This window comes from Triturus cristatus, chromosome 5_1 (genome assembly GCF_964204655.1).
Source record: "Triturus cristatus chromosome 5_1, aTriCri1.1, whole genome shotgun sequence".
In the NCBI taxonomy this organism is placed as follows: domain Eukaryota; kingdom Metazoa; phylum Chordata; class Amphibia; order Caudata; family Salamandridae; genus Triturus; species Triturus cristatus.
In genome coordinates this window covers 968286574-968298415 of record NC_140587.1, presented here as the reverse complement: position 1 = coordinate 968298415, position 11842 = coordinate 968286574, and positions in this window count along the sequence as shown.

The following is an 11842-nucleotide window of genomic DNA, read 5'->3' as shown; positions in this document are numbered from 1 at the left end:
CCTAACTTTTAACCATCCGCTTCTTTACCCAAGAAGGACCTTTTTACCGCCTTCATATACTTTGCAATTGCTATTGCTATATCGAGATTAGGCATGTCCGTAAGGAGTTCTATTGCTAAGGAGCACAAGGCAACGCCACATTTTAAGAAAATGGAGTGTAAAAACAATTTCTGCAGACATACAAAGTGTTGACAGTCCAATATGATGTGCAAGTTATCACATTTTGTGCCCAACCTACATGGCACACCGTCAGAATGGCAGTGGTAATGTCCTCCATCATCTCGATGGACACTACTCTGTCTATCAAAGAATCAATCAGGCCCTCAGTACTCTGGGCATGATTTAGAGTTTGGCAAACGAGTGCTCCATCATCAACATGATGGATATCCACTCTGTCTTATTAGAAGTCCAAGAGGATACAATGACCATCTAATTAGGCGGCAGGATATAAATGAGTTTTGTAATGGAGTAAACCTTCCCCTATTGTCTAAATCAGGCACTTTGTTTGGTAAATGAAGATTTTAACCAAACATGTTTTTACAATACATACAGTGCTAGATTGGTGCTACAAAATGGACCATATTTGGAGAAAATGAATGTTGAAGTAATTCTTAGCTATTGAATTCTTCCAGAAGCAGGAACTCTTTAAGAAGAGCCTTACATATGTGTAGAGGGGAGACTGCACACAGGTCAAAAGGAAGCTGGTTCGATTGCATAGGGCCAAGGAAACTGAAAGACCAGAAGCTAAATGCAATACAGAAAAACTTGGCTAGAACAAGAAGTTTCTGACTGAGCATAGGCAGGGCTACTGGAATTATGCAGCACAGGAGCACCAAATTATGCAGAAGGGTTGTTTAAACTATGGAGAAAGAAAAGCCAAATGATGTGGCATGATGCGGCACATTTCGTGATAGTATAACTTTCTTATTCTGTAATTTTTACTCTTAGTAATACTGTTTGGCAAAGATTTTACCTCATTAGTACCAGTTTAACAACCAAATACAGAAACAAGCACGTGAAAGATGAGCAGTTATCTTTGTGAGTGGCCTTTCACTGCTTGTGAACATCTTGCCACAGTTTTAGCAACTTTTGATCCACTTGAGCTAGAAATTTTTTTGTTGTTGTTAACATTTGCAGATTATGCAGCCGATGATGGCTAATGTGGAAAATCTATAATTATTGTGAAAAAGTAGCAGGTGCCAAATAGCATAATACCAGTGGGCCTGCGTATAGATTGTGAATGGGAACATATTGGGTTTCGGTTTCAGAGACATAGGCAAGGGTGGTGCCATCTATTAATTTAAATAATAGGACCAGCAGCTTGCTTACGGCTGTTTTTTAGCTAACAGGCATCAGGCCTGCTGGTTCTAGAGTGAGGTAGGACTATGCATAGAGGTGTTCTCTAGGGTCCTTGTGGCAATGGTTACTACTTTCTCTAGTTGGCAGAATGAATACAGGCTGGGACCTACCTGTTGGCATGTTTGATGAGGGCCAGCACTGTGATCAGTTTTTTGGCTATGTGGCAGATCTTGTATATATTTAAGACTTGATGTCTGGTTGACCTGAACATGGATTATGAAACATTCAAATTGTTGCTGAAGACCATACTGAAGTTTGTAGCACATAATGACTGGGAGAGTGTCGGGCAATAAAAAGGTAGGGTTGGATAGATCCTGCTGTTGAGATGGTGTCAATATAGACTGATGCTTTAGAGGGCATATTTACTAGAAAATGACACAGCGTGGCGCTGCAAGCCATCTTGCTGCACAGAGCAGTGTGATTAGGAAAGTGCATCAATGCGTTGTATTTACAGCAATATGACACATCCCTGTGCTTTCTTCTGATCGGGCGCAAAATTTGGCTGTCTAGCGCCAATGCATGCACCCTTGCACCAACCCTTGCACCATGTTGCAAGGGTGCCTGCATTGCTTGTTTTTGTGCAGGAAGACACTTTTCTGCAAAAAAAACCAATCATTGATGGCATTGTCCTCCTTCTATCCGTGCTACAGAGTGCAGCCCACAAAGGAAGAGAAAAAAACAATGCAAAATAAAGGTATTTCTCCGCGTTGTGCCACTTTAATACTTCCTCTGGGGAGGCGTTAGAATCTGATGCATTCCCAGGTTTATGAAACCTTTCTAAAGCTGGGACTGCGTCAGATTCCATGGGTGCTGCATGGGAAGACTTACAGCAACACCCATGGAATGCCCCTTTCACGCAGAGTAATGTGAGAAAGGGGCCATATTTACAAGACCATGAAAAGCGATGCAGAGTGTCTTTACATGGCCTTGTAAATATGGGCTGGCACACTGCTTCTCTGAAGCGCCACAAAAGTGAGGCTCCGGTGGTGTAAAAGTGCTGCAGAGGCATTGTAAATATGCCCCTAGGTTTGGCTTGACAGTGCAATGTCTTCATTATCTATTGCTACCAATTATTTGAAATATACAAAGTCTGGGGTTTGGCTTTACCCAGAGGAGCATTTCTCTCTCAAACTGCACTATTGGCTGTTTGATGTATCATTCTGTCTCCTATCAAGTTTTGCATTGCAATGCACTAGGGACTATTTTGCATTTCAACTGTATGCAGAATCATAACCCATTAAATTATTTATATCATACATACAATCAATATAGAAAGTTATCCTATTTTGTTTTGTTTTTCCACTGCAACTAGCTTTAAAACAAATATTTAGATGATACTCACATTTTGCCTCCTGAAGTGTGCCACTGATAAACAAGCTGCGACAAAAGCAGCAGGTCAGGCTTTAAAATTCTCAAACAAGTGCACACATATCCAGCTTGCCTACTTTTTCACATTAAAGCCAGACCTATTGGCTTTGCCAATTCTTGTTACAAATGAGTGCAACTTTAGAAAGCAGTCTGCCATTCAGAGATCAGCATTGGTGCTGCTTAAGGGGATTGACTTTTGGTTGAACATTTGAGGATGGAGTACATTTTAAAGGTGCATTGGAGGGATTTTAGAGGACTTCCTGGAACACAGTAACACAAAAAGAAGATGGATGGAGGGCTGAAACTTTTCAAACACTCGCCTCCAGTCACAGATCTGGGTTAAGTCGATCGTTCTTTTATTCACCATGCCACCACAGTTTGGACCCAGCCATATGCAAATCAGTATCACCCCTCATCAGCCAGGCTAGCGTATATCCAGTGATCAGCGAGTAAGAAACCCACGTCTGGGTATCCCTTGGCCAATTAGGGCGAACTAGAGTGACATGGTGAGCAAAATACAAATGGATTAAACCCAGGTCTGTGACCGGGGGTGAGTGTTTGAAAAGTTTCAACACTCCGTCCATTATTTTATTTTTTGATGTAGCTATGTGCGCCCTAAGTGGCTAAGGGTATATGCCCAGACGTGGGTCTCTTGCCAGCTGCACCACTGGATTCGAGCTAACCTGGCTGATGAGGGGTGTTACCCCAAAACCGGTCCCAGGATGTTTGTTTCCAGTCCAAGGAGGACTTCACCTGGCAGTTCAGGCTGGAATCTTCCCATGGCGCATATGGCTGGGTTCAAAGTGGGGTGATGCGGTGAGCAAATAAAGATGGATTAAACCCAGATCTGTGACTGGGGGTGAGTGTTTGAAAAGCTGCAACACTCTGTCCATGTCCATAATTTTATTTTGTGATGTTGATTAACTGGAATAGCCATAAGCATTTGAGATGGACTCTACGGCGTTCATCAAGCTGGTTGAGGGGTGCATTTGAGTTGGGTTAGTGAATGCCTTGATGCTGTCTCAATGCTCGCCTTTGAGCAGTGTGTAGAAAACGCATGTGTCGTGGTTTAGAGTGTGCATTGTAGTGCGTTAATGAGCCATCTAAACCTGATTATGAGACACATTTTTCCTTAGTTAAGAAGTTTTTTTTAGTTGGGTAGTAAGATGCACCAGAACTGGCCTAGTTCTTCTTTGCCTTTGATTTGCTGGTTTGTTGGCACAGTGTTGAATGCTTGGGGAATTCTCGGTGATTGCCTGATCTATTTGAGATTGAGGTAGTCGTAGGCCACGTTGTGCCAGAGGAACGATCCCCTTGTGGCTGCCAGAGATCTGCTTTAACTTCTTAAACCAACATTTGCTGTCTACAAAAACAAGCCAAATATAATGTTTCAGTGAACACATAGTTTCACCAACCTGCCTTCAGAACCTCACAAGCTATGGGCGAGCCCTGTATGTGTCAACTCGATAGGCTTCCAGATGGAAGGCATAATACCTACCAGCAACACAGATGCACAGTGTGATCTTACACAGCAGATGGTGCCTAGTGGGGTCCTGTCATTGCACCACTAAAGAGAGGATTGTAGGCAAGTAGAAGGCCAAAACAATGGACAAAAGAGCCTCAGAGTATGCTACTTTCTCCTCTTTCAGACCTTTATTTCATTCCACAGTTTGAGTGTAAAGGTTTAGGGCCATATGTAGGTAGCCCAATACCGGTCGGTAACGGCCGATTTTCGGTAATTATACCGTTACCGACCGGTATTTAGGCTTTTGATATGTAGGGGGATCATTTCTGTATTCGGTAATTTACAGAATCGGTAAAATTACCGAATCGGTAATTTTACCGATTCGGTAAATACCGAATACAGAAATGAGATGTAGGGGGAGTGTGTGGTGGGTGTGGGGATTCGTTATTTACCACCAACTGAAAGTTGGTGGTAAATGACGAATGCCTCAGTAAATGCATTTTGTGGCCCTTAGATGTGTGCAATGTGGCAGACACACATGCCCTCAGGGCATGTATGTGTGCCACATGTGCACACATGCAGGAATCAGGGGTGCAACAGGGTTTCAATGTGACACCCTGCCACCCTTGATTGAGCTCCCCCCATTACCGATTCGGTATTTACCGATTCGGTAATGGTAACTGGCTTCCCATTGATTCCTATGGGCCTCCTGGCCCATAGGAATCAATGAGATACAGGTTACCATTACCGAATCGGTAAATACCGATTCTAAAATACCGACACTTACCGAATCGGTATTTTTTTACCTACATTACATTTACCGATTCATAAATACCGAATTGGTAAAATTCGGTATTTAAGAATCGGTAAATGTAATTTACCTACATAAGGCCCTTAGTGAGTAGGGGAGAGGCGGGCGTCTCATTCCAGTCCCTATAGGGGATTTAAAATAGAGAAATCGCTTATTGAAACAGTAACACGCTGAGAAATGTTCGGTTATTAGCGGGAGGTGGTTCGACACAGACAGCAAGGCCAGTTCTTGCCTAATGTTTGGTGGCAGCACATGCACCTGTGAGCCTTCCAATAATGGGACCATCACTGAATGTATAAGGAATTAAAACCTGGCCAGAGCACTTCGACACGCCTCCGCACCAGCTCCTCGAGGAACAGTGCTGAGCGCGCCTGTCACGTTGCGTCTTTGCCAGTGACAATTGTGCACTCTGCTGAAACTTCCCAGGCTGCCCCGCAGGCAAACGGCGCGAGGTCGAGGTTGCGTAAACTGGCGTCAGGCGGTGCGTAGAGCGTGCTCTTGGGGCACATAGCAGCAGGCCTGTGTGAAGGGCCCCGTGCCTGCGAATAGGCTCCACGGAGACTGTGCAGACGTTCTCAGTATCCCATGACTGCGCCATGGACTAGCAGCAGGCTGTCGCTCTCAATGAGTTTCTCCTGTCAGCCACATTTTAAGGATTGCTACTGCTTGGGCAAGAAATATTTTGCATTACTCATTTTCAGCTAACTCAAGCCTGTGAGTAAGTGATAAGCCGGTGCTAAAGAGAGATAAAGAGAGATAAAAAAGAAGCTGAATTAGAGGGAAAGATGGAGGCACAAAAGAAAGTCAGAAGTAATCAAATAACCGAGAGGAAAACAGAGTAAAGAGAGTTAAAGAGGGTGAGTAATGTAGGTAAAGAGATATGATACAGCAAGACAAAAGTGAGGTATAGAAAGAGAGGTAGGTAGAGAGAGATGGGGTAGATACAGCAAGACAAAAGTGAGGTATAGAAAGAGAGGTAGGTAGAGAGAGAGATGGGGTAGAGAAGAGATGAGAGAGAAAGAGAGGAGAAAAAAGAGAGATGGTGAAAAACAGAGGTGGAGAGAGTTCTGTGACTTGTTTCAAACAGAGGGAAGTGTTTGGGGTCTCGGTGGACGTCAGAATACCCGAAGTTCACGTGTTTCCTTTCCTTGGGGTGTCTTGGGGTGGGGTGGCCTCTTAAGCAATCAGAGCCACCCTTCAATGCAGGGCAATATCGCGCGCAGTCCACTGTTTCTCTTCCTGGCACGAAATGCCAAATCTGCTCTCCCCCTCCCCTTATAACCCCAACAGAAGTATCTATTTTGTGGGGGCTCTTGCAATTAATGTCTTTTAGAGGGTGAGTCGCCTGTATAGTGTTTCAGTGACGTACAGATGCAAGTGCTATTCCCGTATACACACCGATTTCAACGCACTGATAGGTAACTGAGAGGACCAATGAGAAGGAAGTAATTAATATCTAAACTGAAGGTCAACTGCTTCCATCCCACTGCGTGTCCTCGGCCTTTCATCTTTCCATGGTCGATACCAAAGCACCGGTTACTAGTGACACTTGTTACTAGCGTTGGCACGTTAAAGCCAACCTTATTGGCATTGCCAGTGCCCCTTTTTTAGAAGTGGCAACATCCTTGTGAGAAAGTTGTACTGCAAATCTCCGCATTTCTCATTTCTTGATATTGTGGTGTGTTTGAAAGTGAGACAATTGTATATCAACTGCCTCACTAAATTCTCTGCATAGAGAGAGTGACCCTGGACTGCGATGTATTTCAGGCTCTGGCGAGAACTTTCCTATTGTGAGGTTATTTCACACTGCATCGCCTTCGCACCCCTGCCTCCGGAATTGTGGTGTGGATGTAACGTATGGCCGTGTTCTGTGCTTGTCGGCCAGAACTCGATGCACACGGGCCTGCCGGAATGACAATGCACGGCCTCGAACTCCTGTTCAATTATTAATCGTTAGTGTCAACAACAAGCTCATAATTAGGTTCAGTTATTTAGAGGAGTATTTATTTATTTCCGCCCTGCCCCTGGTTCGTTAATTAGTTCACACTCCTGTGTAATAATGACTGTCAGGCGGTTCTGAGAATGAATACGGATGGTGGTGGCTGCACGTTTGCATGCGCCCAGCACCCCCTGCGCCGAGGCCTGGGGCTGCAATGTACATACTGATTCCAAGGAAGGGTGGAGGGGCTTGGAGGCCGTGAAATGCGTTGCATGTATTACAGGGCAGTGTGGCCGATTCCAGGGTAGAGTGGAAGCCAGGGCTGGCTTTAGCACTGGTGGCTCCTGGCCCGGCAATTCTTTTTGCCTCTCCCACCCCCCATGACCTCCTCCTCGGATTCCTTCACTACCACCCGACGAAAGTGCCCCTCATCTCTCCATAAACCTTCTCCTACCTACATTTCTGGTAAAGGATGGCTTTACTAATCAACGCAGCTATCCACATAAAATACTAATCTGTTCTTTGCAGCAGACATATTAACCCTCTGCGCTATTTATGGTGAGTCAAAACTGCCACTAGACAAAAGCTCGATCTCTCTCTCTGGCAGGAACATGAATCACAAGAGTTATCCTGACATTTTTTTTGCTGCCTGAAAGCTGGACACCCAAGGAACTCTGCAGCAGGTGCTTTTGAATCTTAAGTTATGCTAAATGCGCCCCCCCCCACCAGAGGTCAGTACCCCTCCTCAAGGTCAGCGCCCAGTGTGGCTGCACCAGTCGCAGTCCCCTAAAGCTGGCCCTGGTGGAGGCATTTGGGATCTTGGACGGACATGGAGAGGTCCGTGGGGTAGATTTTTTTACTCCGCAGCGGAATGTAGGAGCTGGGAGTCTGTGGTACACATGTAAGGTGCAGCAAAGCCGACTGTCTTACTCAAGCATGGCGAATGGGCTAGATTCTTTTTTTTTTTTTAAATAGTCTTTATTGCATTTTTATAATATATATAAATTTCAAGTGTACACAAAACAAACGGGAAAAACAGTTGATCCTCCTGTTCCCTTGCCCTCCCCTCCCCCTTGGTCCAGTGCTCCATCAATATTGAGTCCAATCTTTGATGATAAAAGTGCAGTAAAACGTATATAATCATATATCCAGTTATTAATTCACTGTAGATACTATTATCCATCACAAGCAGATAATTAAAGAAAAATACATATTATTATTAGTGCTGCTATTTTCACCCCCCCCCCACAAAAAAAACCTCTTTGTAGGCCTTCCTGCCTGAACGTTTCCAACATTTAACCATTTCTTCATGAGTCTCCCTCTTCCCCCTCCCGAAACCACCTTATCAGGAGAGCCCAAATTTCATACCCTCTTTTTTGCGCTCTGTGCCCCTTTCGGGCGTAGACTGCGGTTTCAAGCTGATAGACCGCCAAAAATCTACCCAGCCATTGCTGACTGGATGGCGGCGCCGGATCGAGCCAGTGAGTGGCTAAACATAACCTGAATACTGTCATAGCAATAAAGACAAATACCCACATCTGTTCTGAAAGTGAGATATCGCCCACCCCTAGCATAATCAGTTGTGTTGTCATATTTATTTTCCATCCAACTTGGGATTCTAAGATGGCACCAACATTTCTTTTGACAACAACCAACCTAGGGCATGATGCAAACATATGCAAGCTATTGGCTGCATAAAACCCGCAGCGAGGGCAGGATGTGCCAGCTGATCCACCCGATTTTGCAATCTTGGCTGGTGTAATGTATAAATTAAACCAGGTTTTCATACGCTTGAGTTGTAGGTTAGCCGCAGTAAAGGATGTTCGGGCTAGATGTAGTGAGTCATTAACTTCTCCAAACCCAGTTTTTAAATGTTCCTGCCAATAATCATAATGCTTGGTTAGATCATCCACCATTATTTCATTCAGTAATTTATATATCCTGCCAAGTGTGAATGATCCTTTGAATAGCACCTGCACCAATGTTACTTTGACAAAACCACAATGACCCCCAACCTTTTTTACTAGGAAATCCCTAATATGGAGCTATTTGAAGAATTGATTGTTCTCAAGTCCATAGTTATCCCTAATTTGATCAAACAATCTGATTCCAGTCTCGTCCATCACATTCCCAGCTATCCTGATTCCCTTTTCCCACCATACTTTCATATATCCAGCACGAAAAATATCGGGAAGAGACTCATTTTTATATAGCGGAGTGTAGGCGTTAAACAGTCCCAAAACCCATTTTTTTGCGGACCGCTGTCCAGACCTTGAAAGTGCATAAGAGGGTCTTGAATTTTACCCTTTTGTGATAATTGAATTTGGTGTGTCGCAAAAGGTACCCATTGGCTTCTCTACCTAGTAACAACTCATATATTGAAATGGGAGTAGTGCCTTGCCCATTGAGTAGATTCCCCATTTTATAGAATATTGATGCCCAGTGATACAGCTGAAAATTGGAAACCCCTCAGCTTCCTCTTTCCCTTGGGAGCATCAAGAATTTTAGCTCCCTCTTAGGTCGGCAGTTTGCCCATAAAAATCTCGATATCATCTGATTTAGGGTTTTACACCAACAGCTATTTATGATTAGAGCACTGGCTCTAAAAAGTATAGGAGTTTTGGCAGAAATAGCTTCTTGATGACATTGCTCCTTTCAACCAGTGTCAGCTTAAGATTATTGAGTCGGGTAAGATCCATTTTAAGTTTTGGGAGGAGCGGGTCTAAATTTGCTTCAACAATTTGTGCCACACCTGCCAAGAGCCCCACCCCTAAATATGTTGCCAGTTGCACTACCCATGGTCATTTAGCTGAGTCCCTTTGCTAATCAAAATTTGAGTCTTACTTTGATTCAACCGATAACCCGAGATCTGTCCAAAATCATTAGCCTCCTTTATAACTTCTTCCAGTGTACTCGTCGGACATGGGGTAACAATTGCCAAATCGTCAGCATAAGCAAGAATCTTAGTTTCCCCTCCACTGCTGTGCACTGCCACGATCTCCCCATTACCCTCAATCTTCCTAATTAGCGGATCAATATATATTGCAAACAGTAGGAGGGAACATGGACAGCCCTGGCAGGTGCCCCGACTAATCAGTACAGGGTCCGACACCTCTCCCATTATTGCAACTCTAGCTTTTAGATTATTATACATTGTCTCAATAGCCTTAATAAAGCCCTTTCCAAATCCTATTTTCCCCATAATTGCCCACAGGAACGGCCAGGAGACCCTGTCAAAGGCTTTCTCTGCATCCAGTAAGATTAACGCCATTGGGTCACCGGCAATTCCTGCGGCATCAAAAAGCGTGATTGTCCGTTGGATATGGTCGATGGTGCTACAGCCAGGGACAAAACCATGTTGTGGTGGAGATACTAATTTTTGTATTACCCCAGCCATACTTTTGGCTAAAATTCCTGCATATACTTTGACATCATTATTAATTAACGTAATGGGGCGATAGGATGCAAGCTCCTTAGCCTGTTTTCCTTTTTTTGGGGGTAAACCAGTATATTAGCAGACCTCCAGGGCTCTGGAGCCCCTTGACCGGATTGAGCCTCCAAAAAAACATCCTTCATTAATTTCTGTAATTAGGGAGCCATCTTTTTGCAGAATTCCCCTGGAATAGATTCAGTGCCAACCGCCTTCCCATTTGCAAGTGCCTGGATCGCCCCAGCTATTTCCTCCACTGTGATGGGAGCCTCCAACTTTTCCCTGTCTTCTTCCGATAGCATCCCCCAGGTAGATCGGCCAGATAATCCTCAATTTATTTTTCTCCACATTTAATTTGCTCAGTATAGAGATTCTGATAAAATCATTGAAATGAGCTCTGTATATCCGAGGGCTCTGTGACTGAGCCAACCATAGGATCTGCAATTTCTACAATTATCGCTTGGATCACACCCTGTCTAGCGCGCAGTGCCAGGATGTGCCCAACTCTTTCACTGCACTCATACATTCTAGTCCGTCAAGCTATATATTTGCCTGCTGCTTTTTAGCTAAGATATCAATTATTGATGACTTTAATAGGGCCACCTTTCCCTGTACTTGTCCTATATCTCCCCCCTCTCTAATTGCCCCGACCAATTGAGTTCCCGCTTCCAGTAATTTTATATATAGTTCCTGCATATGTTGCGTCTCCTTCTTCTGAGCTGTCCACCCATATCTTATTGTTTCCCCTCTTAGTCCTGCTTTCAGAGCATCCCATACTACATATAGCCTTGAACTCTCTCTATTTTCAGCTATGAATCTTGGTATCCAATTCTTCATGTAATCAATATATTCCTGATCATAAAGGAGAGCGTGATGTTGGAGGGTTCTGCATTTGTATTGAAAATTCTAAGACCAGCGGGTTATGATCCGACATAATAAGATAACTGAAACTTTGACAATATCCCCTGGGATACAAAGAAATAGTCATGTCTGGCATGTGATTGATGCGGGGCAGAAAAGAAGGTGTATCCTGAATCCTGAGGTTCCTGTGCTGCCCAAGCATCTGTTAAGCTCCGTGTCGTATATAGATTAACTAAAGACTGAAACACTTTTGGTTTACGGCCCAAGTATGACCTTATTCCCAGCTGAATAGAGCTGGAATTCAAATTAATATTGAAATCCCCACATAAAATTAGAGGAAGTGGCCAGCTTACTAGTTCTATATTTAGCCAGTCCAGCAAGGAAAGATCATCTAATACAGATCGGTATACTGAGCATAATGTAAACAGATTTTTATGAATACAACATTGAGTGATCACCCACCTGATCTGATTTCGAACGTGTGAATCTAGCTAAATTTTTACGAGCCATAATAGCAACCTCTCTTGTCCATGTTCCCTGAGTTGTACTAGAAACTAGCTGATAGCCTGCTAGTTCTGCCAGATTTTGCCTACCGGCTTCAACATGTGT